Consider the following 27,204-nt stretch of genomic DNA (forward strand, 5'->3'; position numbering starts at 1 on the left):
ATTAAGATTCCTTGGAGAAATGGTTGATTCCAGGACTGGGCAGAGAAAGTAAAAGATAAGCCTAGAATATTCTGTTACACAAAAGAGTAAGGAAGTGCTCAAAGCAAGGTGGGGCTGTCCCAAAAGGACACAGGAACCAGCTTGAAAGGCTTCCACTGGCCAAATCTGAGACAACTTGAGCATGAAAATAGACAATGGCGGGACTTCCCTAGTGGCGCAGTTGTTAAGAATCCGCCTGCCAATGCAGCGGACACGGGTTTGAGCCCTGGTCTGGGAAGATCCCACATGCCATGGAGCAACTAAGCCCGTGCGCCACAGCTACTGAGCCTGCGCTCTAGAGACCACAAGCCACAACTACTGAAGCCCGCGTGCCTAGAGCCAGTGCTCGCAACAAGAGAAGCCACTGCAATGAGGAGCCCGCACACCGCAACGAAGAGTAGCCCCCGCTCGCCGCAACTAGAGAAAGCCTGCGCGCGGCAACGAAGACCCAATGCAGCCAAAAAATAATTAATTAATTAATTTTTTAAAAATAGACAATGGTAATAAAAAATAACTTTTATTTATTATAGCCTTATACACTGACAACTGGGGAAGGAATGATGGAATTAGCAACATCGTGGTCATAATTGATTCAGGCAAGAACATCCAGTGGACCTTAGAGGTAGTGGGTGAAAGTCCCATGAGTAACAGGATATTCCCACAGTCTCAAAGTATCTTCCCCAAGAAACTTACTAGTTAAAAATGGAAAAAGACCTTGTAGAGGAGAAACCTGGCAGACCAGTCACCTTAACCCAAGGACCTACATCACACCATCGGGGACATATCAGACGTCATGTGCCTCCGGCTGCCACACGCTGAGAAGGACACGGCAGCGCTCTCCAGGTCCGCCTGCCAAGAACAAACAACTGTGGAGACATCAGACACACCCAGCTGAGCGAAAGCCTGCAAAACAACTGACCTGCAGTCTTCACCAATGTCAGTTTCGGGAAACAAAGACAGACAGAGGAAGTAACCGTCCAGGTTCAAGGAGGCTAAAGGGACGTCATTCCCCAAAACCAACACACAACCCTGGATTTCATTTTGCTAAGACACGTTACTGCGATTCCTCACAAGGTCTGTCCTGTAAACACCAGTAAGACCCTTAGGCTAGAGTACTGGCTGGTGTTAATGTCCTGATTTTGATAACCGCCCTGCAGTTACGTAAGAGATTACGTATTTGGGGATCGAGGAGCGTCACGTCTGCAGCTCGCCGAGCGGTTCAGAAGAACACACGACGTTCACACGAACACAAAGAGGGAAGGGGATGAAGCAAATACGGGGAAACGGTCACACGTGGGGAATCTGGTGGAAAGGTAGGCTTTCTGTTAATCTGGTAACTTTTCTTTAAAACTAGAATTACTATGTCCAAGAGTTTTAAGTTCAAAATAAAATGAAAATTCTACTAGAGTATTTTTTTTAATAAATTTAAGAAAGATGCAAGATATGCGTACTGAAAACTAAAAAAAAAAAATTATTAAAAGAAAGTAAAGAAAACATAAACAAATGAGGGGCCACGCCGTGTTCATGGGCTGGGCACCAGGACTGCACAGCTACAGAATCAGCTGTAACACAGTTCACAGGCAGTAACACGCACACATGTCCGACATATCTTCTAAAACCAAGAAGCTCCTCCCACTTCAAAAATAATTAGACAAGTCTTGGAGAAAAAGGAAAAAAAAAAACACTAAAATGAAGAAATTTCTTTTAAAAAAAGTGAAAACACTACATGTGAAAACCAACAGAACACGTTTAAAGCAGTGATCAGACGAAAAGTCATAACACTTAACATTTCATGGAAAGAAAAGGAAACAAATGGACTTCATTCTTAGCTCAAAAAGTTGGAAAAGAGCAAAAAGAAAGTCAAAAGTAACCACAAGGAAGAAAGCAATTAAATATAAGCTAATAATATTAATGAGGTAGAAAACAGAAAAACAATAGACCTAATTTATAAATCAAAATCCTGGGGGCTTCCCTGGTGGCGCAGTGGTTGAGAATCTGCCTGCCAATGCAGTGGACACAGTTTCGAGCCCTGGTCTGGGAGGATCCCACATGTCGCAGAGCAACTAGGCCCGTGAGCCACAACTACTGAGCCTGCGCATCTGGAGCCTGTGCTCCGCAACAAGAGAGGCCGCGACAGTGAAAGGTCCGCGCGCTGCGATGAAGAGTGGCCCCTGCTCGCCACAACTAGAGAAAGCCCTCGCACAGAAACGAAGACCCAACACAACCAAAAATAAATAAATAAATATATTAAAAAAAAAAAATCTTGTTTTCTAAAAACTACTAACAACCAATAGCTAACTTAGTCAGGAAAGGAAGGAAGAAGCCACAAATACACAATATAAGAAATGAAAAAGGAGGCAAATCACTGAAACAAAAAATTTAAGGAATCATTAAGGCTCTACTTTCAAATCTCTATACAAATAAATCGTAAAACATGGACGAGATGGATAATATCTTAGGAAAATGAAGTTCACCAAAAAAAAAAAAAAAAAAAGCGACCCACTGGAGACAGAGAGCTCTTACAGACAAATTTGGATAAAAGAAATAGAAAGTTATCATAAAAACCACCCAACAGAAAATACCAGGACAAGATGGTTTTGCGGGGGCATGGAGGGAGGGGGGATGATTCCACCACATTTCCAAAGCCAAATATTTCCCGGGCTCCATAAATTATTCCAGGGTGTTGACGACGCAACGCAGGAGAACATCCTGATTCTTTTATGAAACATGTACAACATTGATACGGAAACCTGATGAACACAGTGCAAAAAACGGGAAAGTTACGAACCAGTATTGGCTATGAATATTGATGCCAAAACACTAAATAAGATACTAAGAAACAAAATTCAAACCTGATCTGTTTATTTTTCTAGGAATGTGGGGCACGTTCGCCATTAGGAACCCCATTAATGTGACACCACGTTAACAGACCGAAGGGAAAGGCTTATGAGTTTCTCCACAGACGCCAAAAACAGACGCATAAACAAAGCTCCTGATGAAAACAATCAAAAATCTTTCTTAAAATGGTAAACACCCTTTAATCCTAAAACAGGCATCTGTTTAAAGGGAAAGCACTGGAAGCAATTCCCAGAGATGCAGGAGAGGGCAGAGGTGCCCTGCGTGTGCAGCACCACCCAGCGCCGCTCCGGAGGCGTCGGCAACACAGGTCAACAGGCGAGACCAACGGGACGTGGGAAACAGAAGTGGGACCAATGCCAACAGCACGACGGTGACTGGAAAACCCTGAGACCAGGTTCAAATTCCAAGAAGTAAAAACTTGGGCAAAGCAGCAGCGTATAAAACTCACATACAGAAAGCAACCGTCTTCACATACACACACCCAGTTAGGGGACAGAATCGTAAGGAAAACCCCAGTCACCAGAGTAACACACCAAGGAATGAAGCTAACATGAAATGGGAAATACCCCTGAGCTTTAAAACACTCCAGAAGATGGAAGGCCGAGAGGATCGCATGGAAAGCCATCCTTGTCCTTGGATAGGACGACCCTATTCACAAAGACGTCCCTTCTCCCACCCCAATAGAAACACCAACAAGGGCTTCCCTGGTGGCGCAGTGGTTGAGAGTCTGCCTGCCAATGCAGGGGACACGGGTTCGAGCCCTAGTCTGGGAAGATCCTACATGCCACGGAGCAACTGGGCCCGTGAGCCACAGCTACTGAGCCTGCGCGTCTGGAGCCTGTGCTCCGCAACAAGAGAGGCCGCGACAGTGAGAGGCCCGCGCACCGCAATGAAGAGTGGCCCCCGCTCGCCGCAACTAGAGAAAGCCCTCACACAGAAACAAAGACCCAACACAGCCAAAATTAAATAAATAAATAAATTTTTAAAAAAACAAAAAAAAAAAAACCACCAACAAGCATCTTTATAGAGCCAGACAGGCCGAGGGAGTTCATGTAAGAAAACGCTACACAAACAAGCAGGTAAAAAGCACTGCTTCCCCCAGACGTAAAAGTCCCAGAGAAAGAAGTGCTGATGCTGCTACGACACAGATGAACCTTGGAAACGTCACACTGACTGAGCGGAGCCGGACGCAGAGGTCACGCACACACGCACGATCCCATTTCTGCGAAATGCCCAGGACAGGCAGATCCACGGCAACAGCACACAGACAGGTGGCTGCTAGAGGCTTGGGCGGGGGCAGGGGAGTGACTGCTAAGGGGTGTGGGGCTTCATCTAGGGTGATGGACGTTCAACTCTGTGTAGATACTGAAAACCACTGGACCGTACACGTCAGAAGGGTGAACTGCAGGGTACGTGAGTTACATCTCAACAAAGCTATCATAACAAATGCTAGAAAGTCTCTATAATTAAAACCAGACAGGAAAACACCAACAAACCAATGGAATAAGAAAGTAAGTCTAAAATCAGACCCGCATATGTATGGATGTTTAGGATAGAATAAAATGCAGCACCTCAAATCAAAGGAGAACTTTTTAATAAATGGTGCTGGGACATCTGGTTAGCCACGTGGAAAAAACGTGGTTCATGCCTAACACAATAAAAAGAACATATGCTAAAGGGATCATGGCTATCCAAGTAAAGGATAAAACAAAGTATCTGAGAAAAGAAGCGCTCCTCTTCAACCTGTATGCAGGGAAAGTTTCCTAAGTAGGACTCAAAATCAAATGCTGTGAACGGAGAGACTGGCACATGTGACCACTGCCTCATGGAAGCTCCCCTCACCTGGTCTCCTCCTCCACGAACTGGGCCCGACCACAGCACCGGCCCCCCAAGGGGTGCAGGGGTAAGGGAGCTGTGTGTGCAAAGGGCCCCAGAACCAATGCTCCCATCCGTCCCTGCTGCTTCCTGCCCCAGCACCCGGGGGTCAAAGGGACACATGCTCACCAAGGCCATGCGGCCTCTTCCGGGTCCTAGCCAAGCCCTGCACCTGCTTCTGGATCCTTCCTCTGCTCCTCCAGGCCCCCTCCCCATCCCGACCGCAGCAATGCCCCAGCACTCCCCTCCCTCACCAGTCTGCTGAGACCCCAAGCTCTCTAGGACGCCTCTGTGTGTGTCTCCCCCCAGAAAAAAGGTGGGGGTAGGGCAGGCCCCCAGGACTGGGCAGGGGGCACGTGGACCAGGCTGGGAGCTGAGCACAACTCCCTGGGGAAGAAAACCATCTGGTCTTTGAAGGAGCCGCAGGGCGCAGACCCAGGGCCACGGGAGCTGGCTCAGGCCAGGCGCAGGCACCTTCAAAGGACAGCTGGGCGGTCTTAAAGGCCCTGCGAGCCAATGCCTGGCCCGGCCGAGTTCACACACACGGGAGACGGGACAAACACCCCACCCACGAGGGAGGCTGTGACAACCTGATTCTGCCCCAACCCCTCACCCCCAGCTTGTCTGAGAAACCAGGACACAGGCACTGAAGACAAGTCAGCCCTGCCATCCTCCAGGAAGGAGGCCCAGGGCGGCCTCAGGCCTCCTGCCTGCACCATCCCTCGGCCGCAACCCCCAGGACCTGCCCCGGGCCACTGCGGGAGCCTGGGTTGTGAGAGGTGGGGCGCCCCGAGAGTAGGGGACCCCGAGACCACCACACCGCAGAGGAGCACTGACCCCGGCTCAGAGGAGATGACCCCCCGACCACGCCAGGATGTGCCCGGGCCCGGGCTCCTGACCACAGGCTGGGCAAGGGGAGGCTGGGCAGAGCCGAGGACGGGCCTGGCAGAGAATCACCCCAGGGGCCCACCAGCTACCTGCTGGGCCGGGGCTCCAGAGCCCAAGAACCTGGCCTGAGCCTGTGGCTGTCGGAGCCCAGCAGGGACCGAGACCCCTCCTGGCAAGGACAGAGACGCAAGAATGTGGGACAGAGGGAGGCCTCGACACAGATGGGCAAGGAGGGAGGAACACAACCCCACGTGATGAAACAAAAGCAAGAGCCCCCTTGGCCTCCTCTGAATGTGCGAAGGAGCAGGTCTCCTCGAGATGTCAGTTACAAAATTCAGGGAAATTAAACACTAAAGTTCATTCACTGGGGACTTGGCTTCCAAGCACATCACTTTAGAAGTGGGAAATCCATGAATTACAGGCCCCTGGAGGGTTCTCGCAAATGAAAACCGTATGAAATGGGGGAGAGACACTGAGATGCAGACAGAACCAGTGCGGCAGGGAGAGGCCGGGCAGCGGAGGGAGGGACCCAGTCCCACCTCAGTGCCCTGCTCTCAGCGGTGGCGGGGGAGGGGACCCTGCGAAGAAGGTCCCCACGGCTCGCCCCCCCCAATCAGACTGTTCAGCTAGACAAACCCACGCAGGACAGAACCTGCGTAGGCCCAGCGCCTGGCAGAGCCCAACACCCAGTCCCCTGCCCCCAGGGAGGTGCCGGGCTTAGTGAAAAGACGAAACCCAAAATCACAGCACAGCAGGAGTGGTCCCCCACCCGAGAGCGCACCCCCATGCAGCCGGGGTCCACTGCGGAGGGATCGGGGCTGGTGGCCCTGGGGGAGTGCAGAGGCAGGGCAGCACCGGCCCCTGCAAACCGATCTGCAGAAGGCACCACACCCTGCACCCCAAGAGCTCTGCTCCAAGGAGCCAGACAGGAAGCACTGGGAAGCCAGAAACGTTACAAAATAAAAAACAGAAAGCTACGAACAAGCAAAACAGCCAGCAATAAACAATTAACTACATCACGTTAGGTATCTAAATAGAGTGTGATGAAGTGACTTTAAATAGTGTTAAAAGTATATACTCAGTCGTGGGCGGGAAATGCTCACACACGACGCTAAGGTGAAAAATGATGTTGAAAACACAGGACACACAGTTACCCTGAGGAGTGCGCGTCCTGGCCACGGGGACGGAGGGACCGCCACTCAGGAGAACTGCTCAGCGATTCTTATGAAGACACATCCACCTCCGCCAGGGTCGCCCCACTCCTGGGCACCTGGACATCATCACCCACCCTGAAAGCAGCCCAGACGCACACCAACGGGAGCAGGGACACGCCGGGGTCCTCCGTGCGCTCAGGCTGCTGACACGAGTGACACACGCAGGGCTCGCAGAATCCTCGTGTCGAGCACGAGAAGCCCCCAGTGATCGCGTTCATGCGACAGTGGGAAGAGGCACGAGGAACCTCCAGGGATCACATCCCAGACCCACGGCACACGTGCACGGACCAAAGACTGGAAGGAAACGCATCACCGGGGCCTTGAAAACACGGGGCGGGGCAGAGGCAGCACCACAGAGGAGTACGAGGTGCCAGACCCCGTCCACGTGAGACGTCAGAACACACAAATCCACAGAGACAGGACGTGGCCCGGGCTGCCGGGGGGAATCAGAGGTGGGAACGGGGAGTGACCGCCATGGCTACGGGGTTCCTGTGCGGGTGTGGAAAAGTTCTGGAATTAGACCGTGGTAATGGCTGCACAACATCGCGAATGGGTTAAGAATCACTAAACTGTACTCTGTAACGGGCGAGCTGTACGGTGTGTGAACCACATCCCGCGGCGGTTACAAAGCTGCTCAGAGCACGGTGGCTGGTGGCGGGCCACCGGAGGCTGCGGGCGGATGCGCTGCGCTCGGGACCCAGGGCGTGCTCAGGGTGTGAGCCAGGGGCCCCCCAAGCTCTTGGCCAGGCATACACGTCACTTTTACAATCAGGAAAAATACATGTGGTCACTTAACCCAGCAAGCAAACATGCTAGCGCTGCTGGGCTGGACGCACAGGCCAGCGAGCGGCACTCCACCATGCCAGGGCTGCGTTTTGGCCATGGTCCCCGGGGTGGACCAGTGCACAGCAGGTCCTCAGGTAGTTTGCTGGCTGATGGACCCACGGCACGCCAACACCCCACACGGGCCACCTGGTGCCCTGGGAGCTGCCCGGGGCAACCACCTGAGACAGCCCACACCTGCAGAGCACACGGCCGGGAGTGAGCGACACGTCCACATCCTGCCCGGCCGGCCTCGGCAAGTGGACACACCCCATTTGGTTTAGGGTCATTCTGTGAACTTCTGCAGCTTGGTGGGGGCTGAAGACCCGTCCAGTCCACGGAGGAGACCTCATCCCCGGCCAGAGCCTAGCCCGGGAGGGACCCAGCCTGACGCCTGATTCGGTCGCAGTTGGGTCGGGCCAGGGCACATGGTGACCCCTGACCCTGGCCACACACCAGCCCACACCCTGGGATACCCTGGCCCCTCACCTCCCAGCTAAGAGAACATGGATGAAACTGCAGCCTCCAGCCTCCCTGCGCCGGCAACAAGGAGACAGCTGCCACAGACCGACTTCTCCAGCGGCTGGGGAGTCAGTGAGTTAAGACACGTAAGCGCTTCTAAAGCACCAGGCGTGTTCGGCGCTCCATCCGTGTGCTAGCCATGCGCCACCACACCGACAGGGGACCCTGAGGCACAGAGCCTAGCTCGGGCCGCCTCTGCCCACGCACACACCTGGGCCAGACCCCAAGGGCCCCTCGCACGGGTGCCTGTGTGCGCAAAGGCAGAGGAGGGGCCAGGGGCTGCAGTGGCATGCGGTGGAGTGTTGCTATAGCAACTTGGACTCCTCGTCACACAGCGCGCCAGCCAGGCGCCCCAGGCACCCCGAGAATGACGCCCAGAACGACCACGGAGAAGCAGGATCGCTGACAGCACCAAAGGGCGGCTGGGATGCCAGCCACTCATGCCCTTCCCCCGTCCCACCTGCCACACCACCCCTACCCCACCCCCCGACCCCCTCCCCGGAAAGGCCACGGGAGGCCCGGCTTCAGGGCCTAGCTCTGCCCACCGCCCTCCCGCCTGCCCGTCAGCCAGGCCCTCTCCCAGGATGGTGGCAGCCAAGGAGCAAGAAAACTGTGCCTGAGTCACGAGGGCGGGGGCCCACAGCACAGCTGCACACGGCCAGGGCTCACACTCGCCTTCAGACCCCAAGTCTTCCCGGGCCGTGGGGCGGAGGAGGATCACGGTCTAAGCCAGAGCTGGAGGCCCCATGCTCTTGGGCACGGCCCACTCAGGAGGGAAGCCAGCCCACTTCACCAGACAGCCCGGCCTCCCAGGGACAAGCTACCCAGCAGGCCCCGGACTCACAGCCCGTGGTCACCACTTAACTGTGGGGAAGGAACCTTTGCTGTCACACTTCATGGACCGGACACTGAGGCTCAGAGAGGTGAGGAACTTGCCCGGGAAGCCCAGCTGATCTGAGGCCAAGGTGGGAACTAGACCCAGGTCTGTCTCTGGGCAAAGGCAGTGCTGTCCCCCCCCACCATGGCCGTGGCCCCGTCAGAGCAGCAGCAGACTGGAGCTCAGGCCGCACCTGGGCGTCACAGCCCAGCTCTCCCAACAGCAGCCAGCGAGGCAGGGATGGCCACGGTCATCCGACGCGACAGCAGAAGTCCCAGGACCCTCTCCCGGCCCTCCGTGGGGAGCCACAGGGCGGAGGGGCTGCCACGCACCTGCCACGTCCTAAGAACAGGCTGGCTGAGGGCACTGCTGAGCCCACGGGTCACAGGGAAAGGGGGTAGGCACAAACCTGAAACCTCTATCCTAAGGGCACAGGCTTCATGACGCCCACACCCAGAGCTCCTTCTCCCTGCCTCGCCCACCCTCACCCTCACCCTCACCCAGGCGCATACTGACTACCGCCAGGGAAGGCGGCCGTGCCGGAACACTGGGGGCACCGAGGGGGAGCCCCGTGCAGCAGGAGCGGGAGACGGGGGCTGAGTGCGCTGAGGTCTGGGCCTTCTTCTGAGACACCGTCACCGCCTCAGCGTCCAGGGTGCAGCTGCATCCCAGTCTCACCGCCACATCACGCCGCCCCGCCAGGAGCAGCGCGACCGGACAGTGTCACCACACCACCCTGACCACTGGGAAACCTCCACTGCCATCCCCACCCCTCGGTACCGCCCCCCCCAGTGGCAGCAGCGCCAGGCCAACCCTCGGCAGCAGCCCTGTCCTCCTATGAGCCACCGGCCCCACTGCCACCCCCCAGGTCATCGCCACCCCCTTCCTCGCAGAGGACAGGATGAAGCGATGCCAAGGAGGCAGGGGCTGGTGGACAGCTTGTTGTCTGCTGCTTTAATGAGGAGGGCAAGACCCCCCCTGCAGGAGACGGGGGGCGGCAGGAAGATGGGGGTCCCCCTTTCTACAGATGGCAGAGGTAAACCACAAGTGTCACTGCCCAGAGTGACAGGCAGGAGGCGTGGGCTGGACCCCCAAAGCCCACGCTCTTTGCCCCGGACCTGAACGTGCAGACCCAGCTGGAGGGGCCCCTGGGGAGAGGAGAGCTTGCCCTCACCCCCAGACCCACAGTAACACCCTGCAGCCCCTCCCCTGACTGCCCACCAACCCACTGGTATTGATGCCAGGGCAGGCCAGTGGCTCAGACCCGAGGGCAGTCCTGGGCCTCCAGCCCTGCCCCAAGGCCTGCAGGGAGGAGGTGTCCTTTGGCAGGATGGGCTGCGGGGATGGAGGCCCCGCCCTAGGAGCTGTCCGCGGTGCTGAGCACAACGGGCCCAGAGACAGCCGGCTGGCCGTCAGTTAATGGCACAGAGTTTCACTTCTCTAGTCAAAGAAAAAAAGATTCTCAGATTGGATCACAAAGCAAATCCAACCTCATGCTTATGGAAGAGACACCCACGAAGGAACGCAGGAGGTGACGGGCAGAAGGATGGAGAAAGCGCGCCAGGCAAACCAAGAGGGAGGGCAGCGCACCGTGATCCTGAAGTCAGGCAGCGCGGAGACGAAACAAAGGACGCGATTCAGAGTAAAAATGATAGTTGTACCACAGCCGCCATCAGTCACAGGAGACACAGGAGAAAGGGGCAGAAACAGACCTACGGCAGGACCGCAATTCACTTCTCTCAGTCGACAGAGCAGGTGAACAAAAACTAAGACCTATGTGACCCACGACACAATCAGGTGGTGAAACTGACTGACACACACATCAACTGCTGTTCACCCAAAAGAGAGAACAGATCTCCTTTTCAAGTGCCTGTGGAACAATGGTGAAAACTGACTCCATGTTAGAACCACAAGAAAAACCACATAAAACCCAAAAGGTTCAAAAGAGAATAGTCAACATTCTCTGATCAAAATGCAATTAAAACCAGAATAACAACAAAACCAAGAAATCAAAAGATGCTTTTAAGACTTGCTCCTCAACAGCTCTTGGACCAAAGAAGAGACTTCAAACCAAAATTATAGCACTTCCAGACAGCACTGATAAGGAAAACACATACAATCAGAACTGAAGGAACAGCCTTTAAATATTAAACACTTTTTTGAAAAGAAAAGAAACAAGTTAATCAAGCATCTAAACACCTAGGGATGATAAGATAAACTGAGAGAAAGCAAAAGAAATTCTTAACTATAAGCAAAAAGGGATGCATTAAGAAGCAGGAAAAAAAAGGACAATGAATTTTTAAAAATACCCAAAAGGTGAATCTTTGAAGAAAAAGAAAAAACATAAAATGGAAACAACTAGTCAATCCAACCAAGAAAAAACAGGAACAAATAAGATGGAAATAATCACAGAAACCAAGAAAATTAGAGAAGAATGAAAGATAATTATACTCAAGTCTACATGAATAAATCTGACAACCTGGACGAAACTGGTAATTTTCTAGGAAAATATAATTTCTAAAACTGACCCCCAAAAAAGAAAGAAAAAATTTACAGGATTTTCTTCCTCAAAACAAAAACAAAACTAACAGAAGAGCACCGGGTCCCAATAGTTTCACAAAGTCTACCAACACTTTAAAGACCGGGTAGTTCAACGCTATTAAACTACTCTAGAAATGCATCAGAAAGAAAACGTTTATTTTTATGAAGCAGATGCGACCCTGATATCAAAACCTAGAAGAAAGTACACACCAAAAACAAAATGACAGACCAAGCCTACTTATGGAGAGCAATATAGATGCTAAATTAAACAGCACAAAGTATCCAGCAGCACCTTAAAGGAATCCCACATCAGACCATGTGAAGGGCATTCTAGGAACTCAGGAATGTCTCGCTGTTAGCAACTCCCATTAGTGTAATTCATCATATTACTATATCTAAGGAGAAAAGTCATATGATCATCCCATAGATGATTTTTTTTAAAAGAAACTGACAAAATTCAACAACAATTCTTGATTTTTAAAAATGAGACCCTCAGTAAAATGGGCAGGACAGGCTCTTCCTTGACACGTGGAAGGCACGTATCTCATTCCAAACCCACATCTGCCCCATGGGGAAACACCAGGGGTGCTCAAGAGAGGTGGCCCCCACCAGCTCCCCAGGGACACTGAAGGATGAGTCCACGCAGTTAGGTAACAGAAGGAACCTGGGATATAAAAACTGGAAAGGGGAGGGTTAAATATCACTATTTGCCGCTGCTATGATCGGATACCTGGAGAACTCAAGGTAATTACTATTGGGTTGACCAAAACGTTTGTTCGGGTTTTCATAACATCTTACAGAAAAACCCGAATGAACTTTTTGGCCAACCCAATTAAAAAAACAGAATTCAGCAAGGTAGCATGGGACAAGCTCATATGAAGAAATCCAGAGTATTCATACATGTATATACAAACAGAGGATAATACAGAAAAAAGACTCCTAACCATCACATTTAAAAGGATAAAATTCCTGCAAATAAACTTGAAAACATTACAGAAAAAGAGACCTAAGCAATTGGGAAAGTACAGCACATTCTTTTTTTTTTTAATAGTAATTTTATTTATTTATTTATTTATTTATTTATTTATTTATTTATTTTTGGCTGTATTGGGTCTTCGTTGCTGTGTGCGGGCTTTCTCTAGTTGCGGTGAGCGGGGGCTACTCTTCACTGCGGTGCGCAGGCTTCTCACTGCGGTGGCTTCTCTTGTGGCGGAGCACGGGCTCTAGGTGCGCAGGCTTCAGCAGTTGTGGCACGTGGGCTCAGTAGTTGTGGCTCATGGGCTCTAGAGTGCAGGCTCAGTAATTGTGGCACACGGGCTTAGTTGCTCCGCGGCATGTGGGATCTTCCCCGACCAGGGCTCGAACCCGTGTCCCCTTCATTGGCAGGTGGATTCTTAACCACTGAGCCACCAGGGAAGCCCTACAGCACATTCTTAAGAAGGAAGATTCAATGTCATAAAGATGTCACTCTCCCTAAGTTAGTTTGTACATGTAACACAATTCCAACCCAAAACCAATCAGGTTTTAGGGACGCAAGTGCGTGTATGTGTGTGTTTGGTGGGGGGGACTGAGTAAAGAACCGACAAGCTAATTCAAAGTTCATATGTAGGGCTTCCCTGGTGGTGCAGTGGTTGAGAATCTGCCTGCCAATGCAGGGGACACGGGTTCGAGCCCTGGTCTGGGAAGATCCCACATGCCGCGGAGCAACTAAGCCCGTGCACCACAACTACTGAGCCTGCGTGTCTGGAGCCTGTGCTCCGCAACAAGAGAGGCCACGATAGTGAGAGGCCCGCGCACTGCGATGAAGAGTGGCCCCCACTTGCCGCAACTAGAGAAAGCCCTCGCGCAGAAACGAAGACCCAACACAGCCAAAAATAATAAATAAATAAATTTAAAAATTGAAAAAAAAAAAAAAAACGTACTTTATAAAAAAAAAAGTTCATATGTAAAGATAATCTAGAATAGGCAAAAAAATTATGACAAAAGAGCAATGAGTTCTTTGATATACCGAAACACAGTATAAGGCCTTAAAAATTAAAACAGAGGTTACAACTGTACACATGGACAATGGAACAGCTTACAGGCAAACAAACGTAATCAATCCTGAGAAAGAACAATAAAGCCGGACGCATCACCCACCCTGATTTCAACATATACCACAAAGTGACAAGCATTGAAACAGTACGCTACTGGCATAAGACGAACACACAGACCAATGGCACAGAACAGAGAGCCCAGAAATAAATCAACACACAGTCACTGCATCTGCCAAGGGTGCCAAGAACACACAGCGGGGAGAGGACAGTCTCCGCAACAAATGACGCCAGGAAACTGAAGCTGAACCTGCAGGAGAACGAACTTGGACCCCGTCTTACACCACGCACACAAGTCAACTCAAAATCAATTCAGGACTTAAAACGGAAGACCCAGACTGTAGAACTCCTAGAAGAAAGCACAGGGGGAAAGGTTCGCAACACTGGTTTTGGCAGTGATTTCATGGATATGATGCCAAAAGCACAAAATAACAGAAACAAAAAACAGCTAAGTGGGACTACATCAAACTAGAAAGCTGCCGCAAAGCAAAGGAAGTAACCATCGAGTGAAAAGGCACCTACGGAGTGGAAGATCTTCCTCGCCTCACAATGGGGTTGCACCCTGATAAACCCATGGTAAACTGAAGGTAAGTCAAAAGTGCATTTAAAACACTGAACCTACCGAAGGTCACAGCTCAGCCTGGCCTTCCTGAGACGTGCTCAGAACACTCACATTAGCCTACAAGTGGGCAAAACCATCTAGCACAAAGCCTGTTTTATACTAAAGTGTGGACTATCTCATGTAATTGAACACTGTACTGAAATTGAATACAGAATAGCTGTCTGGGCACCGGCTGTTCACCCTCGTGACCCTGGGGCTGACGGGGAGCTGTGGTTGCCACTGCCCAGAATCACAAGAGTATCCACCCCACATCTCTGGTCCAGGAAAAGATCAAAATTCAAAATTCGAATCATGGTTTCTACTGAATGTGTATCACTTTCACACCATGAAAAGTCAAAAAAACTGTAAAATTGTTAAGATGAACCATCCTAAGTATACAACTGTGTGTATCTTATAAGGGGTTAATCTCCAAATCATATAAGGAACTCCTACAATTCAATAGTTTAAGAAAACTAATAAATTACCCAATTATAAAACAGGCTAAGGACTCGAATAGACATGTTTCCAAAAAAGACATACCAATGGCCAAGAGGTACATGAAAAGATGTTCAACACAAGTAATCATCAGAGAAATGCAAATCGAAACCACAATGAGACGTCATCTCACACCTGTGAGAATGACTATAAGCTAGAACCTAAAACCGGTGGGGGAAGAAATGGATTCTTTAGTAACTCGGACAGGACTACTAGTAGACCATCTGCAAAAAAATTAAGGTCAGACTCGTACCTCACACCATACACCACGATAAAAGACAAATGAATAAAAACTTTAAAAGGAGATCAACGAAAATGAGAAGAAAACACAGGAAATCAACGAAAACAAGAAGAAAACACAGGACTTCTTTTTAAACTTGAAGAAAAGAAGCCTTCGTTAACTACGACTCAAAATCCAAACACCACATGTGAAAGTTGACGGATCTGACTACACGAAAGCTGCTACATGGCAAAACAGTAAGGACAACAAAAGACAGCAGCAAATGCCCTGAATTTATCTGACATTCAAAGAACTCATCTCCATAATCTACAGGGAAAAAAATCAACAACGCAGCTTTTAAAACATGAACAATGTCAAGGAACAGAAAGCTCACAACTAAAACGCAAATGGCTCTTTGATATATAAAAAGATACCAAACTCATTCATCATAAAGGAAATGCAGATGTGTCCCCCCCTCTGAAGCCTGATCGGACTCAGCGTGGGAGCAGCTGGGGGACGGGCGTCGACAGCTTTCCACGGGTGTGTGGACCGGTGCCTCCCCTTTGGAGGGGGCCTGGCAGGGTGTGTCCTAATGAGGAAAGTCTGAGTCTTCTGACCCAGCACTTGCACTCAGAGCGTACATCCTACATACATGCATCAAATGACATACGAAGAGGTCATTCATTCTGTAATAGGCAAAGACTGAAAATAACCTAATTTTCTATCAACAAACAGACTATATTAAATCAATTCTGACATACCCATATTCGAAATATTCTGCAGTTGTCAACAAGAAAAAGAGAAGCTCTCTGTACGGATACAGGAAGACCTCCAGGACATTTTGGTTAGTGGGGGAAAAAATAAAAACCAAGGTGGAGAAGAAATTTATAACATGACTTGTGACAGAAAAAGGAAAAATATCAAAGTGTAGATTTGTATTTGGTAGATAATCGCATTCTTACATATCTGGAAGGACAGATAAGAGACCAAGAGCAGAGTCACATGTGGAGACAAGGACCAGGCAGGCTGGAATGGGGAGACTTTTAACTTTCTACTGTATGATTCCTCATATGTTTCTACTTTTGAACGATATACACTATTCAAAAAGTGCAAGAGCACTGGAACAGTTAAACCGTGGTCCATTTACACCATGGAACAGGACTCAGTGATCAAAACAAACAAATTACAGGTACGTGTGACACCCTCGAGAAATCTCCAGGGAATTATACCAGATGAAAAGAGCCAGTCCCCAAGGGCTACATACTGTATGAGTCTATTTGTATAACATTCTTTTTTTTTTTTAACAGCTTTATTGGAGTATAATTGCTTTACAATGGTGTGTTACTTTCTGCTTTATGTATAACATTCTTGAAATGACATAAGAAAAAAGGAGGACAGCTGGGGCTTCCCAGGAGTTCAGGAGGGTGAAGGTAGCAGGGAGGTGTGTGTGGCTACAAAAGTACAACCACGTGACAGCAACAGCCTGTATTTTGACTGCATCCATTGCTGGTATCCTGGGTGTGACATGGTGCTACAGCTCTGTGAGACGCTACCTTTGGGGAAACTGGGTAAAGGTACACAGGAAGGCTCAGAATCAGTTCTTACAGTTGCACATGTGAACACACAATGTCTCAAAATATAAAGTTTAATAATTAAAAAAACAAAAACAAAAGACACCGGGCTGTCAATCTCCATGCCCGAGGTCACCAAGTGGCCAGAGCAGAGGACATATCCAGCCTGATCTGCTTCCCGAGTGCCTGCCTCCTGGGACATGGGGGCCACAGGGGAGGTGACCCCGCAGGGCCCGACCTCTCTCTGAGCACAGGGCAATCCTTCAAGGAAAAGGGGAAGCCCAGTGAGGAAGGGTGTCTTTCCCAAGGCACAAAGCTGACTCTGTGGTTTTAAGCTGCTGGCACCTGGGGGATACTTGTTACCGCAGCAAGACCTACCCTACACCATTAAGACTTCTGTCCATCCAATCACATCTGTGCCTGCACCTGCTGCCTGACTTCACTCCTGCCCAGCTGGCCCTCCTAGCCCATAAGACAGAACCCCACCTGCTGCCTGTGGGGCCCCCCCTCCACGGGCCTCCAACCCCTCCTGCAGGTGGGCAGCGGCACACACTGCCAGACGGAAGAGGCAGGGCAAGGCTGCACCCCACAGCAGCAGGCGGCTCTGGCCCCTGCCTCCCCAGGTGTAAAATGAGGGATGAACCAGCTTTAGAGCTTTTCCCAGCTACAGAATCCTTTCTTCAAACACAATCATCCTCAGAAGGTCCAAGCGAAATGGATGAGATCGGAGCTGCTCTGGCTGAAGGAAGAGGATGCTGCCAGCTGGGGTGACTAGAGCCCCTCCAGTTCCGGGGACCCCCTCAAGCCACTGGTCCAGCAGCTCTCCACAACCCTGGGTCGGTAACGCTGTGGGGCAGAGTGGGAAAGCCCAGGTTCTAGGGCTGGACACGCCAGGTCCTACACCCAGCCTGCTCTGCACTTCGTGGCCTTGGGAAAACAGGCATCACCTCCTGAGGTCTAAGAGGAAATGACTGCCCGCTTCCCTGCTCTGACCAGTGGCACTAAAACCACCACACCCTCCACTCGGAGCTGCGGCCACGCTCCTCAGGGTCCCCACAGCATGTTCCACGTGCCACCCACCTGCAGGGCCCTGGAAGACTCATCCCCACACAGCTCCGCCCCCTGCAAGCTGCCGTCTCCCTTCTGCTCCGAGGAGCCGGGGCGCACGTGTGAAGCACCTGCTCACGGCTGGCCCTCCTGGAGATGCGGGTGGCCCCCGGCACAGCAGGTGCCCAGAAACCAGCTGAAAGAGCTGAGAAATAGCTAGCTTGTGCTTACATGAGCATTTATCAAGCACCTACTGTGTGCTCTTCCTGTGCTGGGGCCACAGAGACAGACAGGGTCCTGGCCCTGGAGAGCACATGGGGAGCCCAACACCAAACAAATGACCACAAGGAAACGAGGAAGCAGCCACGCAAGGCTCTCCATCAGTCTGCAGCCCCTGCCCTGCCCTGTGCCAGGTCCCCGAGGACGGGCCAGGCTTCCACACAGCAGCGCAGACCTGAGCCTTGACCGGTCGGAGGACGTCCCCGGGGGCGCTGGCGCCCGGCCATTCCAGCCAGAGGGGCAACCAAGCTGACCCCAGAGGGCAGGCTTGGGCAGCCGAGAAATCGGCCCAGCAGGTTGACCAGAGGCTGGAAAGACATTCAGGTCACACTGTGAGAGCTGCAGAGGCCAAGTGCGGAGGCGGCCTGATGCTGCAGATGGGCGCCCTGAGAGATGTCAGCCGGGGAAACACGCCAGAGCGGCCCCCGGGCAAGAAGAGCCAGGACACTGAGAGAGGAATTACGGGGTCCAGGCTGGAGGTTGCGGACCAGGCAGAACGTCCGCCCTGCGACTGAAGGCTTTCCGGACCCTGGACCCGGTGGACACAGAACCGACTCAGCGCCCAAGCCCAGGCCCGCCTCCCACCTGCCCAGGCTCATTAGCACCCTGGCTGTGGGTGAGGCCATAGCGGGGAAGGAGGGCAGACCCAAGGCAGGGATCCAACTCCTCGTTGGCACCGCCACTGAAAGCCTGTGCTGAGAGGGCAGCCAGGCCCGGGAAGGGGGCTGTTGTGCCGTGTTCACGTGGGAGAGATTGATTCCGGGCTGCCGGTGTAAAACTGTGTCCCTTTCCAAATACTTGGCAGGAATAGATTATGGCTCCCGGTGGAGGGCAGCCAGCCAGAAGTGTCTGGGGCGGAAGGCGGGGGGGCTGCCCCCGGCCGGCTCTGTCTGGCATCGACTCCCTGAACAGAGCTCTGATGCCCCTGCCATCCCCCGGGGTGCCTGCCCCCCATCTTCCCCAGACAACATCCCACCCCCCTCCTTCCCCACCACCCCGCACCCCTAACATCCGGCTTCCTAGTTGGTGCAGGCGCAGCCTGTGACCCTGCGACCACGTCCAGGGTCTGGCTCGGGCAACAGTAGGACAGACGTGGACAGACAGGTGCTCGAGCATGGCACCTGGTCCCAAAGCCCTAAGGACCTGACTCCTTTCCACAGGTCCCAGAGAGCAGCCATGGCCAATAGTGGGCTCACTCTAACCCCCTTTCATCCGGCCACACTGGGAACAAGAATTCCAAGTTCCAGCCCAGCCACGACCCCCCCCCCCATGAGAGATACCACACTTCCAGACCTGGACTCCCTAATGCCCTCGATCCTTGCCAGGCTCTCCTTTAGAACATCAATTCAATATGGAGGGAAAGTCAGGATTAAGTCTTTATTAGTATAATCATCACCACTACCAAAGACGTTCTCCAACTCAGAAAGCATCCTCTGGGGCGGTGGCATCTTCCGATCTGGTCCTCCCAGGAAGCAGCAGAGCAGGAAGGCTGGGCGGGCGGGGCAGCAGAGCGGTGAGCGGGCTCTGCAGCCAGAGTGCTGGAGGCAAATCCTGGCCGCTCACTTATGGGCCTGTGACTCCGGGTAAGTTACTCAGCCCTGGGAAGCGTCCTGATCTTAGGAATATGAGGAACCTAGCAGGTGCTAGGTCCATAAACGGTGCTGACTATCACGATGGTGATACAAAGAGGGTGACGATGGCCAGTTCTCCTGTGTTCCCGCCCATCCACCTCAGACGCAGGCCAGAGGGCACCCTCTGGAGCCGGAGGGCTGCTCAGAAGAGGGGCAGCTGCACCAGCCTCCCGGGCACTCCCTGACTCCACAGCCCCTCCCACAGCTTCAGTGCCTGTGTCTCTGCGATGGCACGGACGACACCACCTCCCGGTGGCTGCGGGATCAGAAGGGACAGAGGGCGGGGACGTGCTCACGAGCAGCGTGGCTCAGGGCCCCACAGCTGAGACTCCGCCACGCTGTGTCCGCGGGGCTTCACTGTTCGTACCACGATGCTGACGCGGGGCTGGGTCCCCATCCTTCCCTCGGGGGACATCAAGAGGCAGAAAACGAGACAGTCTTCCATCAGCCCACGTAAAGGAAACAATAAAGCTTTATTGACTGGGAGCTCCGAGCTGGGGGCTCGCTGGGTCAGCACGACCGCCTGGCCTGCTCTCCTGCGTCCACCTCGGGGCGGGCTGCCCTCTCCTGAAGGCGGGAGCGCAGGGCTGCTGGGACCGTGAGCAGCCTGCCGTGCCGGTTCCCGGGAAGACCCCGCTCTTCCCCGCCAGCAATCACTCCGGGGAAAGGTCCACGGCACTGCTACCACCATCGTGCACCCAGCCACACGATACCGAGCCCGGGGGCCGACAGCCTGGACCCTGCGGGCTGGGAGGGGGCGCACACCGCCAGCCACAGGCCCCTCGTGTGATCCGGCCCAGAGCCCAGACCTCAGATCCCTGGTCCCTGCTCCCCACAGCCCTGTCTCGGGTACTCTTCAAGCGACTCGCAGCGCGGCTCAGGCTGGCCCTCCTGGGATCAGCACCCAATCCGGGCCTCACCTGCCTCCCTCGGGTCTGCCGCTGTTCACTCTCCCTTCACTTTAGTCTTCTGTCACCCACTCCTCCATTCAGGGATCCAGCAAACACTTAGCAGCCCCGCGGTGCTGAATGTTCTGGCAGAAAACAGAGGAATCCGGGAGGCGGCCCACCTTCACAGGCCAGCAAGTCCGTCATTACTGGCATGGCACAGATCACAACTCAGAGAACAGAAAGAATTACGGCTGGACTGAGCCACCCAGGTTAAATTCCATTTGTAGCAAATAACACAATCAAAACAAACCCAGCAGCCACAGATATGCCTGTGCGCGTTAAAAAAAAATCTAAGCCTTGGCCAACAGTTTGTTTCTCCCAAACACTAGTCCAAACACTAGTCGGAGAGCAACGAAACTCTCAGTAACACAGACGGGTGCTGTGTGCTGTGAGCCATGGTCACAAACGTGGGTGAACCGACCCAGGGGAGGAAGGGGACAGGAAAGCGTCCAACGAGAACCGGAGTACAAGGCATTCCAAGTGGAAGGCACAGACATGACAAAAGACATGGGCTGTGCAGGAAACAAGGGCTTGTGCACTGGCAGGGCACACGAAGCAAGTGGTGGAAGATGTGGCTGGAGCAGTAGGCAGGAACAGGGTCCCGACCTTCACCTTGCAGGAAGAGACTTACGGACTCCCGTCTGCCCATGAGCCCCCAAACCCCTAGACTGCAGTGCCCGTGTCTAGGTGCCCACCTCAGGGCCCTGCAGAGGAGCGGCCCGGAGAAGGTAGCCTGGATACAGTCAGAGCAAACAAAGGAGGAGAGAAATGTGCACGTGGCCCAGGAAGCTCCACCCCCTCCAGGAAGCCTTCTCGGACTGCCACTCTCCCACAGCCACTGCAGTCACAACTGGGCTCCTGCACTGTCCTGGGCAGGCTGCACCGGGTTTCTACCGAGGACCTACAACATATGAGGTTGACCACTCAGAAGTACCATTTCAATAGGCTGAAGCACTCCCATACTGACAAACTTCACCTGGACCTCACCCTGACACTCTGTCCACCCTGGGGCTATAGTAAGGAACAATCCCAATCCCTGCCTCCTGGGGACCCAAGATAAAGCGGAAAACAAGCAAACAAGCGACAGTGACAAAACATGAAGTGCTGGGAAGGAAAAGAGAAAGGACCTGAACCAGGGTACTGGTAGGAGAGGGCGGTCAGGAAAGTGGGCTATGACCCGCCGGAAAGATGGTGAGCTGCCATCCCACCAGGAACTAAGACAAGGGCAGGAAGAGGGTGGGTGAGGAAGGCGCCAGGTGTGGCTGCAATGGCAGCAGGCCCATCTAGTCCAGCAGCTCGACCCACAGAATTTTCTGCCATAACCGCAGTGTTCCATGCCTGCGCCGCGCTGGCTAGTGGCCGCCACACTGGACGGCGCACAAAGAGCCCAGAGGGCAAAGGAGGAGTGAAACGTGAGTCTCCCCACAGGAAGCCCCTGGAGGGCTCCCGCGGGGGCAGCACAGATCAGAGTCACCTGGAAGCTGGACGGGCGGGAGGGCCCCTGCCCTCCGTGCCCCAGAGGCACGTTTTAAGCCAAACGTAGAGGAAAGGCAGAAAGGAGCAGAGGGGAGGAGCATCGTGTCCGGCTCTCCCTCAAGGGCTGCCTCCCGCTCGCTGGTGATGAGCAGCGTCCCTGGCGCCCAACAGGTGGGCACCCAGGCCTCGGTGCGAGCGCTCCGCCCCCGAGACCCTGCCCCTCCCGCGACCCCGCCCCCTAGACCCCGCCCCTCCCATGGCGGTCCCGCCCCTCCCGGAGGACCTCCCGCCGCGCGGGCCCCGCCCCACCCCGCCCCCGACCACCCCTGGCCGCGCGCGCCCCTCCCGGCCCCGGCCTCCGCCGCCTCCGCCTCCGGCCTCGCGCCCTCCCAGCCGAGCCAGCCTACCCCCCCCGGCCCACCCCCGCCGGCCCGGCGCCACCGCGCGCCGCTGCCTCACCTGGGCCTCGGTGGCTCGCGGGCGCGCTCCGTGCGCTCTCGGCGGGAGGGGCGGTACGGGGGGCGGAGCCGGCACCCAAACATCACGTGACGGCCCCTCTCGCGCCGGCGAGGGCCGCGAGGCCGCCCCCCGTCCGTCCCGTCGGCCCCGACGCCTCGCGCCAGCCAATGGCCGCCGAGCCGCGGACGGGCTGCGGACGGCGTGAGCCCGGGGACTGCAAGTCCCAGAGTGCCCCGCGCGGGCGGCGGAAACGGCTTGGGACGGCGGCCGGCTGGGCCAGAAAGCCTGCGCCCGGCGGGAGCACCCGCGGGTACCCAGGGCCGGGGCCCTCGAGGGCCACCGAGGATGCGCCGTCCCAGCCTGCCGGGCTGGGTCGAGCCGTTCCCGCCGCCTTCCCGGGCCTGTAGGTGGCCGGCTCACTCGCACCCCCGAGCCTCAGTCCCCCCATCTGTGGAACGGGGGTGACAGACGCGGAGTAGGCGGCCCCCGCCTCAGAGGCCCGACCGGATCTCACGGGTCTGAGAGGCAGAGCCGCGGCGGCGCAGTGGCCGTGCGGGCCCCGGACTCGGGTCCGGAGGGCACAAGGGCCAGCGCCCGGGTCTAGGGCGGCCGCTGAGCACTGCCGGGAGGGGCCGTGCCCTGCGGACCCCACGCCTTGGTCCGTGCCTGCGGGGAGTAGACGGGATCGTCACCACACACCAAAGCCTTTCCGCGGAGGGCCTTCAGGGGACGGGTCTCCAGAGAGCGCGGTCTGAGCGTGCTCCGGCCACGCCCCACCCTCAGCGGGCGCGGGTGTGGAGGAAAGGAGGGGAAAGCGAAGTACACCTCCTCCAGGACGACCACCTGCAGAGTGTGCTTCCCGCCAACCCAGCGGGCCGAGCGGGTGCCCCGGGGCTGCGGACCGGGTGGTCTAGCGCGAGCAGGGCCGCCCAGGGCGGGTGCTCAGTACCTGCTGCCTCCTCCCCAGTCTGGGGCGAGGCCCCCTAGCGCCCCCCGGAGAAGCTGGAGAGACGGCCCCCTCCATCAGGACCTTCCTCTGGGAGAACCAGGACCCGGACGGGTGAGGGTCAAGGGGATGGCCAAGAGACCCCCAGAGGAAGAGCGGAGGGAAGAAGCTGCCGCAGCCCCCACGGGGCATCTGTCCGCTGCACTGCAGCCTCACTGTGCCCGCGGGGTCTTCAGAAGGAGCCTCCGTGTAGCGCCCGCCGAAGCCGACCCCAGAAACGCTCGCTGTAACAGGAGAAGCCACCTGGGCTTCTGCGTGGTTGTACCAGATCCCTGGGTCAAACACTGTCAACCTGGGGTCTGCAGCGAGTTCCCCTCCCCCACCCTTCCTGTCCATCCCCTGAAGACCGGCTACCAGGTCAGCTTCTCTGGGAAATCAGCCCACCCAGCCCCGTCCAGGGGAAGAAGGTGTTTACACTTCCACGCTGCGCCCCACCACCCCCCCCGCCCCGACCCAGCACGTGGCAGCCCTCACTCACCCACCACAGACCCTCCTCCATCAAATCCTGTGAGCAGGTCATCCCTGCGGCCCAGTCCCCCTTTGTCCCTTACCAACAGAAACCATTTTGTTCAAGGCAGCAAGGTAGTGCTGGCCCGGAGGACGACGGCAGAGGACACGGTGAGTCTTCAGACCCAGAAGGGACCGATGTAGTCAGCTAGCCCTCTGCCTTCTCTTGTTCCAGCCTGGAACGCGGGCACGGTGTCCCAAGGAGAGCAGCCATTTGGGGAGCAGAGGGGTGGGTCCCAAGCTGTGGGCAGGGAGCAGCTGCGTGGTGGAGCCTCCGCCCCAGCTGCACCTTCTCATCAGTGAGGAGACTAGCCCCTGCTTCCTCCACACTGCTGCTGGCACCACTCCTAGCCCGTACGACCACATCCGGGCATGACACCCTCTCATGAGACAGGAGACCAGCCCCTGCTTCCTCCACACTGCTGCTGGCACCACTCCTAGCCCGTACGACCGCATCCAGCATGACGACCACCCTGGTAGGCTTGTGACCTGCCCACCGTGCAACAGGCCTCTTGAGGGCAGGCCCATGTGGTTGAATTTGCATCTTGGCGCTCAGCAGGGCACCCTGCACGTGGTGTGGCCTCAGGGAGTGATGACAAGTCAGTGAGCACACAAGCTGCACTCACGGGGGCCTAGTGTTCACTCTGTGTCCCCACAGAGCCTACTCTCTTCTAACACCAAACCTATCCCTGTGTTGCTGTGTGATGTTGAGCAGTGACACCTTCTCTGGGCGTGGTCAAAGTGGTGATGTGGGAGCTGGCTGGAGAGCAGGCATGGGAGGGGCAGGGTGGCGCACCACTACCCTGTCACCTGTCACCCGTACGGGGCAGTGTCACTGGGGGACACGTGCTGGGGAAGGGCTGGCGCAGGCCCAGCACCTAGCAGGGGCTTGACCAAGACAAGCACCTCAACCCCAGCTGTTCGAGACCAGTCTCAGGCGCTTAGAAAACTGACTCCACGTGAGACTCCTAGCAGCCTACCAAGGTATTTATCACCAAGCAGGAGTGGCAAAAAAAAAAAAAGAAACTGCGTGACAGGAGCACTTGAGTGTTGTCTTTGCTAATCGCATCCTCTGTGAAGGAGGAGTTTGCCGCCCCTCCTGGGAAGTAGCAGAACCTGCTTATTCCCCACCCCCATGGGAGGAGGCATCTCCACACCCCAAGGAGCCAGTCTGTCTATCCCTCACCCACCACCCAGGCTTGCTACCTGGCACAGCGTCCCCCTCTCCTCTTGCCAAATCTTATCCTGTTTGCCATCATTTATTCATTCAACAACCTTCCGATGTCAGGCAACATGCTAGACCTTGGGGATGCCACACAATTAGATTTGGTTGCTAATGCCAGAAAATCCCAATAACAGTGGCTTAAATAAGATCAACGTTTACTTTCAGTGGTACACATTCAAGTCCAAATAGGCCATAGGGCTGGGAGGGTGGGCCTCGCAATCATCAGTACCCTGGACTCCTTTAATCTTGTTGTTTCTCTGACCCTGTAATGGGCCCCTCTGCCTCATGGCACAAAATAGCTGTATAAGTGCCAGCCATCACGTCTGCTTTCCAACAGCAGGAAGGAGAACTGGATAGTGGGAATGCACGCACCCCCAATCCCATCCTTTTAAGGACAATTCCTAGATACTGTACACCCCATATCTGCTTACACCCCCCACCACCACCACCCCCCCCACTTGCCAAAACTGGGTCCCTTGGGTACTTTTAGTTGCAAAGGAGGCTAGGAAATGTCTTCTCCCCGAGGACTATGTTCCCAGTGGCCATCTGGCCTCTTGTACCAAGTAAGAAGGGGAGGATGGGGCCCATCTAATAGTCTCCACCAAGACACAGCCCTTGTCACAGTGCTTGCTGTTTAGCAGGCAGGCCACAAAACGCACAAATGTGCACTGGGAACCTGGGTGAAGGCTGTACAGGAGCAGAACGGGGGTGTGGGGGATCCAAAGGGGGACTGGGGGTCAGGGAAGTTCCCCTTGACAAGGAGGCCTGGCACAGGGGCGTGTTGAGGGGTAGCGCTTCCAGGAGGTGAGTTGGGAGTGTCCAGCAGGAAGGCAAGGAGCCTGCGGACATCCGTGTGCCGCTGTCACACCTCCTCTGTGGAGGCGTCCTGACCTCTCCAGCCACTGATGGCCTCAGAGCCCCTGCCGCTCAGACCACCCCTTCTGCTCCCTCAGCCACAGGTGGGGAACCTGGCCCTGGCAGCGAGGGGCACACACAGGCCCAGCGCTGCTGAGGCCCCAGGCCTGTCTCTGACGCCCAGGCCAGAGCTCTACCTCTACATCACAGCCCGCACCCCTCGGGGCCTAAGATCATGGGCATGTAGTGGCCTTCAGATCATGGGCCGTGGGCTCGAAGACCAGCCCAGTGGACTTTAGGGAGGGTCTCGTCCACTTCTCCCTTTAAGGTCCACCACACACAATTTGGCCTGATTACCTGTGCTCGGTGTGTGCACTGATGTGCAGTACACCTGCGCCCAGGTGACACTGGGACCCCATGAGGGCCGTAAGCATGCTGGCCACACCCCCAGCCCCTGGGCAGCCTGCGGTCCTCACATGGGGGGCGAGAGCAGAAGAGATGGGAAGACAGACACTGAAGGGGACACCTTGGGGGCCAACCGAGGCAGCCAGAGCTCACTGGCGCTTATTTCTCTGCCCAGGACACACCTGCATTCTGTGGCCTCCCGGGCAGTTTGGCGGCCCCATGGCTGGCCCCAGACACAGGACCGGGAGCAGCAGTAAGGGGCGCCTCTTTCCAGCTGTGCCAAGCCTGCCCCACTGTCCTGCGTGCATCCCCCTTGCCACCAGGACATAGAGGAGCTCTGCCAGCTTGAGGGCCTCCAGCTGACGCCAGACAAGCCCCAAGAGGGAAGGGCCCCAGGCCGAGGGGCTCTCTCATGCATGGGCGACTGAGTGTGAGAGGAGAGGACAAAGGTTGGGCTACAGGAAGCGGACAGAGGAAAAGGCACCGCCTCTGCAGGGCCTGGACCACTATCTGAGCCCCAGACAGCACTTGGGGTTTGGGGAAGGGGGTGCGTCAGCCCAGCACTGTTTCCCAGGGGCTCAGGGAGTTGGCGTGAGGAGCTGGCAAGTGGGGGAGGAAGAGAACAAAAGAGCAGGGGGTGTTGGGGGAGGGGGAAGGGAGCAGGGGGCCACTGCCCCACCCTGCGTGGGTCTGGCTCACCCCCAGGTAGGGCGGTGGGAGCTGGGCCTGCGCTTTGGGCTCCTCTGG

The 27,204-nt window shown here is 55.0% G+C and overlaps 1 protein-coding gene across 17 annotated transcripts in view; it reads right to left on the reverse strand.

The window, feature by feature from the left end:
* TSNARE1 (t-SNARE domain containing 1) overlaps positions 1-25,370 on the reverse strand; it is a 132,228-nt gene extending 106,858 nt beyond the window's left edge. For all 17 annotated transcript variants that reach the window (XR_014255388.1, XM_082432810.1, XM_082432812.1 and 14 more), the window contains exon 1: positions 22,460-25,370. The gene's annotated coding sequence lies outside the window, so the exon portion shown is untranslated. The remainder of the gene's footprint in view (positions 1-22,459) is intronic.
* Between the last annotated feature and the right edge of the window lie 1,834 nt (positions 25,371-27,204).

This window comes from Balaenoptera physalus (genome assembly GCF_965194825.1).
Source record: "Balaenoptera physalus genome assembly, chromosome: 17".
NCBI classification, from domain to species: domain Eukaryota; kingdom Metazoa; phylum Chordata; class Mammalia; order Artiodactyla; family Balaenopteridae; genus Balaenoptera; species Balaenoptera physalus.